This window comes from Pinus tabuliformis, chromosome 1_1 (genome assembly GCF_031772625.1).
Source record: "Pinus tabuliformis cultivar Carrire ecotype Pingquan chromosome 1_1, CPIR1, whole genome shotgun sequence".
Taxonomy (NCBI): Eukaryota; Viridiplantae; Streptophyta; class Pinopsida; order Pinales; family Pinaceae; genus Pinus; species Pinus tabuliformis.
The window spans coordinates 338,534,397-338,544,306 of NC_142297.1; positions in this window are offsets into that span (position 1 = coordinate 338,534,397).

Here is a 9,910-nt window from a genome sequence, read left to right on the forward strand (position 1 = left end):
GTCTGTTAATCATACTATGTGGTTAGATTTGGTTAATTATTCATTGATTGGGAGGGTTATACTTAACCCATGCTTCCCTCGAAATGAGAACCAAAACATGGATGTATGTTAGGTAGGGGCTTGCGTTGAAACATGGAAGAAAGTGGCAGTACTGAGACCTATAAGATCAAGTTAGTGGGTGCCATCAGAGGCCATTGTTGGAGCAGAAGCCACCTACTATCCCTCCTCTCCTATCATTCTTCATTTATATAATAAAATCTTTATTGAATAAAAACATAACTCAATTATTTATTAAATGAAGTTAGTGTTCCTCGTCAAAATCCTATGAGATAGTTCACTAGCTAAAATTATTAACATGGTAAATATTAAAAAATTGCAAAACTCATCAATTATATCAGTAAAAAGAGCTCCTAAAATCTCAACTATTACTTGAAACACTTAAGTTTTAGTTTTCTAAGACTTCATTTTCTACATTTAACCTCCATGCTTCAAATTATTTTGGAATAGGTATTCCATAATTTCATTTTAATTATCAGTAATTGTTAGGTAAATGATAATTATTTAACCCCCATGAAACATTCTAGAATATTCTTAGCAGTGTTCACAAATCAAAATTTGAAATTGATCTTCAAAGAAATTATTGCATTTTTGTCATTTTAATCGAATTGATTAATTAAATAAAAATGTCACGTGAACAAGTGTCATGAAATGAGTTATCGTTTTTGGGATATGATATTGATGAACCATGGTATTGGTCCATAGTATTCTAACAAAATCTATTTACAAATTAAAAATCTTCATGATAAAGTGAGGTTTAATCCTTAAAAGTTTTTGTTACCTGTTTATTTAAATGCATATATATTTAAGTTATATGTTAATTCCTTTAATAATAATAATAATAATAGAATCATTTTTATGATTTTTGTGCCAAGATGAACAATTGTATAATTCTCTTAGTGCTCAATCTAGAGTTGGCACATGTTCCTTTTAAAATAAAAATAAAATATTCTCCAAATGAAAAAACAAAAATTAAAATAGATTTGATTAGTTTTAATTAAAAATATTCTCCTTAAAGAGTGCTCCTGAATGCATCTCCTACACTTACACTTAAAACCCCAGTTCTTGCACTTGGCTTGGCACTACAACAGGGGAAGAAGGTACAAAAGTAAGGAACAATGGTCTTTTGTCCTTGGAAGCATGTATAAACATGGCATTTCCATTTTCGACTACTAGCCCACTCAAGTTCGGCAGGCAGGAATCGCTAATGAGGGATGGCGACAACCAGAGTCTAGTATATTTTCGTTCTCGCAGGCCAAGTTTGACTTCTTTTATTTTCAATTTTGAAACAAATGTCTCTACGCCTTCATCGAATGAGTTCAGTCTTACAATTTCCTGAATACGGTTAACATCCACCTGCAAAATTTCATTTTTTACTTTTTGGCCAGCAAGAATTTGATCGTCCGTCTTAAACGGATCTATCGCAGGAACTTGAAGCTTGCTAGGCATAGCGGAATCGAATAAAATATAAATTTGATAGAGCAATCTCTGTGATTTCCTCACATCATAGACTACGACGACCACAAGATCTTCTTGAGACACGGTGTTCATTTTTTTCCTATTGTCCACATGAAACATGGCGATAGAGACGCTCTTATAAGACGTTGCTTACCAGCAAGAGCTGTCCAGTTCTTATTTCTTGGGTGGGGTAGAGTCCTCAGCCGCTGTTGTCTTTGGTCATCTTGATCTCCACATAACCCATGAAATCAGCAACTCTCGGAGTAGAAGCTGTGCGTCCGAGCAGGTAGTGCAAGATGTTATAGTCGCCATTCAGGCTCTGGGCGTACAGAGTCTTGGCCTGGTGAAGGGCGTTGCGTATCGATTGATTACGATTCTCCACCAAATTACAACTATCCCAAACAAAAATAAAATGACGAGAATCAGAGAGAAAATGAACAGAAGTTAATCCACCAACCAGTTGATGCAGACTATCTCAGCAAGAGGCAGAAAATTCTGCCGGGGAAGTGGCTGATGAAACCTCTGTGTATCGACAGGCTCCACTCCTCGGCCAGGATGCTATGAGAGCAGATACCAGAACAGAGATAACAAAACATTTGCGCGCCAGATTGAAATCGTTTAGGATTTCAATTAATTTCAAAAAATTGGGCGCCATTGCCAATTTGAAATCGTAAACGATTAGGTGGCATTGAGATTCAAACTGTAATAACACCTGATGTGATAGAAGTACTAATTATGGAGCTGTGTGGGTCAGATACATTAAATCGAACCGCTGAATTTGAAACTGTGAACCGTACCGGAAAGATGATCGCATGCATATCACCCGGAGGCGGGGAGGGACACCGGCGCCGGACGCGGGCAGGAACAGGCATTGCCGCAGCTGAGTGATGAGATGTGCATCCATGCATCCATGCATGCGATGGGCTCTCCAGGTGATGGCAATCTGATGCATTAATGATGATATAGTCCATGAAATAGCACTTGCCCCGGCGGTGGACCCAGCCCACGCCCCAACGTCCTCCACCATGTCATGTTACGCGCCGTTACATTTGATACGGGACTGGCGGCCCGGTTAACAAGACCTTGTATGTCAGTCAGTACACCGCGTGGGGATTACGGGGCAGAGTCATTTTGGTTGCGCTGAAAAAAAAATTTGAAATCTTTGTTATTGTTGGAGTGAAAAATGTAAATATTTTTAAAAACAATCTTTGTTCTGATTAAAGTGAAAAATTAAATATTTTTAATTTTTAAAAATAAGTTTTTAACTTTTTGTGATTATTGTTTAGAAAATTATGATTCAGATCATCTAGAGTAATATATTCAAAGTACTATATTTATTTTATGAATTAAGGTAGCTTTGTTGATCTTATCCACAAATCAAGACTTTATGTTATGTAAACTTATCCATGATTTAAGGTACATTTTAAACTTTTGTAATTATTGTACTATATTCAGAGTACTATATTCATTTCAGAGTACTATATTCATCCTAACACAACAGAACACAAGACAAGTTCAATGAATTAACAAAGGAAGCTTCCTCCTCATTTAACAAAGGCAGCTTCTCTAACTTTCTTATATGCAGTTTTCCTAAAACTTTTAAATCCGTCGGTGACAGGCTGGCGTAGTACGATATTCATTGTGTAACGAGTTAATTTTATAAAATAATAAATATTTTTTATTATGTTATTTTTAATATTTATTTTATTAATAATTTAATTTCAAGTTTTCACATAATTTATTATTTTAAAATTAGTTTTATTTATTTTTAAAATTAATTTTACATTTAAAAAAAATTATAAACTAATATAATAAAAATGAATATATTTTATTTTATAATAAAGATCATTTATTTTATTCAATTTCAAAAATAGTGTTATTAACATAATAAATTATATATAATTAAAATAAAACAAAATTGAAATGTAATAACATATATACATCAAAATTGAAAATTTTTACATCAATATCAATATGAAAATGACATTAACAAAATGTACATTCTTTTCTTAAAATACAAATATAAAGGCAACTGTCATGGGCCAATACAATGGTCAAATGCCATGGGCAACTGCCACATTAAATACCATGGGAAGATTCCATCCACTTTGACCCTATATATATATATATATATATATATATATATATATATATATATATATATATATATATATATATATATATATATATATATATATATATATATATATATATTACAAATCCTCCCGCCCAAAGATTGTTTGCCCTCAAGTAATCCACTTCTATCCAGAAAAGAAGCATTTGTATATTGATACCAAGATCCCATACAACCCAATGTGTTATTCCATGCCTCCATTCTAAATGATCATGAATGGATCCTTCGATACCTGAATCCAAAACAATCCTTTGGTCAATCCTACCCCCAATGGATTCTCCTAGATCCCAATGCCACCTAAGTCCTAGGACATGTTGGTTATGACACCACCTCAGCCCTCCATCATTGCTTGTGCATGAGGGCCCAAATTGCAATATGCCCTTAGCTAAGAGTATCCCGTCAATAGAGTCCCAACTCATAATCTCTTGTAAATCCATCTCGTGGGAAGTATATAATGCATGAATCCCTGCACATGGAATAAATCTACCATGCTAATGTTGCCTAATGCTCAACTCATGTTTCTCCACCCGATCACCCATCATGATCCATTTCTATAACTCTTCCTTGCTATCCCCAATGTATAATGGCAAGTTGGTAGAGCTGCAAGCCTTATCTATGTACTCTTGTAGAGGGCTACTCTGCAATTCCCAAATGTACTCCTCTTCCTGCCTTGTGAGGGACTTGAGTCATTCCTCAACACTAGACAACTGGGTCATTGATTCAACACATACCCCTATGAGGTCCACAAATTTTCTATTCTCCTGTAAGACAGTGTCTCAGGCTGCCCCGACTGTCTACTTCAACATCGTAAGATCTGTCTTGAAATGCATGATCCTTTCCCAAAAGTCATCTACTAGAAATTCTCATGCCCTGCAGAATGTCTCTATATTTGACTGCACCGGATGCCCCATGACCACAACTTTAACGTGAACCTTTGTTTGACCGTCCAGAAATGGCTTATCCTGCATACTATATTTGTCATGATACCCTGCATGATCATGCTCATCATGTCGGTTTATTATTATTGGCTCCTCATTTGGTTCTCCTAGAATGTCTTCTTCCTGGCCTTTTTCACATGTGGGGATAAGTTGTCCACCCTCTTTGATTGTCAAACATGGATGTATTGGTGGAATGTTATCTATACCTGATTGTCCATACTCTTTATGGATGTTCTCCTGGATATCTATAGACTCAACTACCTCATCATCAGGAGGAATTCCCTCCTTCCTTTCCCGATTTACTTTGTCAAGTTGATTGATTATCATCGACCTATCCTATAAGTTTCTCTGAAAAACATGGTGTTGTTGCTCACCATTTGTACTTGACTACTTGGATCCTTCTTAGGTTCTCTTCTAAAAACCGGTGAAACCAACTATGGATGAATCTTCATGATCTGCCCTTGTTTCCTCTTATCACCTAGACATGAATGGTTAAGGGCCCAAGGTCCCTTGCAGATAAAGCATAGTCCTCTCATCCTTTGTTCATTATTGATGCATATTTTGTTCTTGCTTCCTCCATCAATCCTTATCAACTCCTTCATAGTGAGCACCCTTTTGAGTAACTTTATGATTTTCCTGACAAACTTATCGACTAGATCATAGGATCCATGTGGTACTTCCTCCAAATGGTCAACAATTTACATCTTAGTATCTTGCATATGGAGCACAACCTTCTAATAATAGAGACACAATCTTTTGCATGCTTGTTTTGACATGGTCTGAATGAGCTGATGTAATACTGGTGTAAAAGTTATGGAGCAACTAAAAGATCAACTCATCACATTCCAAATTCAGTATGAATGTGCCAATGTTGAATTCTGCCACGACTGTTAAAATTTCTACATCGCTTCTAAAAGGCAGGAAGCATGATGTTATTCAACCCTTTAAGGCCTTCCACTACCAACTACAATATCTCCCTCATAAAATCATTATTGTAAGAAAATACTCGCGATGTTAAAGCTATGATCTTGCTAAGACAAGAAGCAATTGTGAGCTTGACCTCTTCACAATGATGCTCCGAGAGTTTGGGTTGTATTAATGCAAGCATATATGGCTTGAGATTCCAACTAAGTTTCCTCCATTCTAGTTGCCCCACCTCTAAGAGCCATGTGTCTAATTCCTCCAAGTTCTGAAGGTCTATGGTTGACTTTGTTCGTTGCAATTAAGATCCAAGTGCGAAGAACTTAGCTCCTCTTCCTTGTCCTTCCTTCACTTGCCATGGGCATTTTTGTTGCATAATGGCATAAACCATTTTTGAGAAAGACTTGCTATTCTATTATAAAGTGGTATTGCTAAGAAAAGGCCCCATGCTTCTTTTATTTTATCTAAAATTTTATCTAAAATTTTGTCTAAAATTTTATGAGTGTTTTCTAGGGAAAGCCCCATCTCCCCTCATACCAAAGCATGAATACACTAATTCTTCAATGGATTTCACCCCAAGATAAGGTAAAGACAAACCTGATTGGTAATATCAAGATGATTGTACCACCTCCTTCCTTTCCTATTCTCTTTTTTGTTTTTTTAACACAAAATATCCTTTCTATTGTCAAACTCCAAAATTTGACAAACCCCTTGTCAAATGCTAAAACTAATCAAAATTTTCCAAACTATAAACATGGTTTAGTCCATAACCCGCCATCTCTCATTCTTCCACACTGAGATTTTTGAGCGGAAAATCTCTCTAGATGGAAAGAGAATCAGTTTTCAGGTAAAGACCTAGATCTTCATATGCTAATCAAGAGTCTGTGGACCCAATAATTATGCCCTTGCGAGTGATCAATGGATCATGTGCGACATTGCATTTGATGGCTGAAACCAATCTAACACCTCTACTCATTAGATGGCTCGATGTTCATTTTAACACAAAAAATTACCCTCCTCGCAACCTCGACTGCTACTGAGAAACATCACTCTTCAGATCAGCAATGCGACTATCTGGTTATGAGTGCCTCAAATTCCCTTGTATCAGTGGTATAGTCCCATGCGATTGATTCGATGGGTCTACACAATTTTCAGCCGACCTCCTTGCTCTAGTGATTTGAATACTCCTTTTCGTGGTGAGGTGCCTCTCGGAAGGTGAAACGGTGGATCAGACCATTGTTGACCTGATCCACAGCTCAGTAATGTTGGTAGAGTGTTTTGATGCAATCTATGCCTATGGCTATTGGTTCTATCCTCAATGGCCCTCAGATTCACTTGCTAAAGAAAAAATATTCTGCCCTCTCTCCTTGTTTAAGTCAGTCCCTTTTGATGAAAGTGTTATCACCAAAAATTGATCATCTAGCCTAATTTACTAGATGGATCAAAGTACACCATGTAAAGTCAATTTTATCATAGTAAAATTGCTTTCATTGTGAGAAATTACTTAACAAACCACCTTTGTTAAGTAATTTATAATTAAATCCATGAAGAATAATTAAATAAATCACAATTTATTTTATTTTCTTTTAAGAAGAATTACTTAAACCATTGTTCAATTATTATTCCTTGTCATATTTGACCCAATTATGAAAAATCAAAAGATAAATTATTAATTATCTTATTTTTCTCTAGGAATAATTAATTAATCACTAATTAATTATTATTTCTTGTCAAGCTTGACTAAATCCCTTAGGAATAATTAAATAAATCATTATTTATTTATTATTCCTTAACCAATTTCTTGAGATGATAAATAAATCATTTATTTATTATTTCTAAATAAAAGTTTAAATACGTTTTCCCTCCTAACCAAATATAATAAAATATTCCAAGTGGTTATTCCAAGAATGGGGTTAATAATATTTTATTATTGCTCATTATTCGATGATAACTCAATATTTTGTTATAAATAGAGGGGTTTTCCATTCATTATTCACTTTCGATTATTTTCGTTGTTGCAATCATTGCTGTAACTCTTATTAGTTTCATTGTCGCACACCATTTCTCTGCCATTTGAGTTCCCATTAAGCTCAAACATTTTATTTGTTGGGTTTTCACATTATAGAGGAGAGAGACTCTACACAAGCTGAAGACGTTTTAGGATAGACAAGAACCCATTCCATAGAGGGGGATTGGTAAAATTTATTTGTTGCCTTCATAGGTGTTATAATAAAATATATTCTTTGTATATCTGGTTTCCATTGGATGATTGGATTTATTACTGTTTCTTTTTGCTGTTTAACTATGATTGTGTCATAGGTCAGGACTTTGCTAGGTTTTGTTTCTATCATTTGCTGCAAATCTACAATGTTTAGTAGCCATTTTTATTGTTCAGACTGTTTGTCATCTGCAGTCTTAAGTGGGTTCTTTTTGTACATCTTTGAGATGAAAACACTACAACAAAATTGGCAACTCCATTGGTTTTTTACTTCAGATCCAGAAACTTGGGCGACATTCTGTTTTCAGGTTAGGGTTTCTTTTTTGTTCAGACTCTTAATGTTATTTACTAGCTTTCTAACCCTAGATATGTCAAATTTCTAACTTTTGCAAGTTTTCTGGTCTTTTCCACAGGTCACAGGAACGAGTTGCGACAGAGACGGTAGTTTTTTTCTAAGATTTTTCAACTAGAAATCAAGGATTAGAAATCACACTTTTTAGCCCAAAAAGTGTGATCTCAAGTCTAGAGTGCACATTTCACCCCAAAAACTGCAATCCCCCCCAAAAATAGGTTAGTACCTGCAATTTTAGGGTTTTTGGGTTTTTATCAGATCTGTTTCTGTGTTTTTTCAAGAGTTGTGTGTTGGGTTGTTTGACCTCTGTCTCATCCTGCTTAGGCCTTGATCTACTTTGATTTACTCGTCAAAGTGGAATTTATCCCCTTAGGGCTTCTAGTACGCTTCCACCTTTATAGGAGGAGTTTAGCTGAGTAAGAAGTCTGAGTTTCTCTAGCACTTTCAGCCATATTTTCTAGATCTATACCCTTTTCTTTTAGATCTCCAAAGATAGGTTGTTTCCATCCATGGTTTCATATTAAACCTTGTTTGGTCATTGGCCTTAGGGTCCCATCGGTTGCCCTAGGATTTACACCCATCTCCCTATCTTTTTGTAGCGATCTTCCTCTCTGGTTTTTTGTTGTTGCTGCACCACTTTCCAATAGCCTAGTGTCATTTCATCCCAGTCACACCGACACTTAGATCCCTTGAACTTTTTAGTGTGTTTTCAGTCGATTTCACCACCAACCAACACAATGTTTGCAAATTCAGTTTGGGTGGGGTTTAGTTAATGGTTTTGTTGTTCATTTACTGTTGTTAATTTTAGTTTATTTTCAACAATCTTTTTTCTTTTTTACAAACACAATCTAGGCTTAATCAATAAATACACTTGCACACACAAGCACACCTTAAGCGAAGGGTGGTTGGTTTACACCCCCAAGCCAAGACTAAACATAATAAATTTATCTCCCCTCATCGAGACAAAGTCATATTGTTGATCTCCCTTCACCATTTTCATGTCACATGTGTCCTACCACCATTACGCCACTAAGGCGTTTGTCATAGAGACTCTTATAGCTTCATCCCCATTTTCCACTTGGGCATATTACTCCTCCCCACTAGGTTCGAGTTCATAGCCCTATGAGTCCCCATACCAACTCTTCTCCTAGTTCATCTGATTCCAAGCCTCCTTCACCACATATTGTCACCATGTTTGGACCCACAGCTAGTGTAGGAAGCCAACTTAGTATTGGCTCCAATTCTACCCCAATGATCACATCAGGAGGAGCAATCTCATGAACTGTTCAGAAAACTCCCATACTCCCTTTTATGGCTGGCTTAAGTCTCCTGGATTTTATCCAGTTGATAAACGACCCAATACACCACGATGCTGGTTGGCATGCTATGCCGACTAAGCTTCCCTCAAATATCCCAAAGTTTGAGGGTAATTCTAGAGAGGATCCTACCAATCATGTTCGCTCCTTCCACATGTGGTGTTCTTCCAACTCCATTACCAATGACTTCATTCGTTTTTGGCTGTTCCAACGCGCGCTCACTAGAGACGCTACAAAATGGTATGTAGACTAGCCCGCCACATTTCATTCCATTTTCGTGATGCTTGCTAAATTGTTCCTCTCATATTTCTAGCTACCTCTCCGATACGACACTGGTAAAAAGATATTGACCTCATTTCGTCAGTCCTCTACCACTCACCCTTCCGACCATGTTCAAGAGTGGCGTAGAAGGAGGAGCACATGTCGTGCCCCACACTTCGAATACCGTGTCTATCTAGATTGGTTTCTCAGGAGCCTTTTGGCACCCATTGGAAAAGATGCCGCGTCCCATTTTCC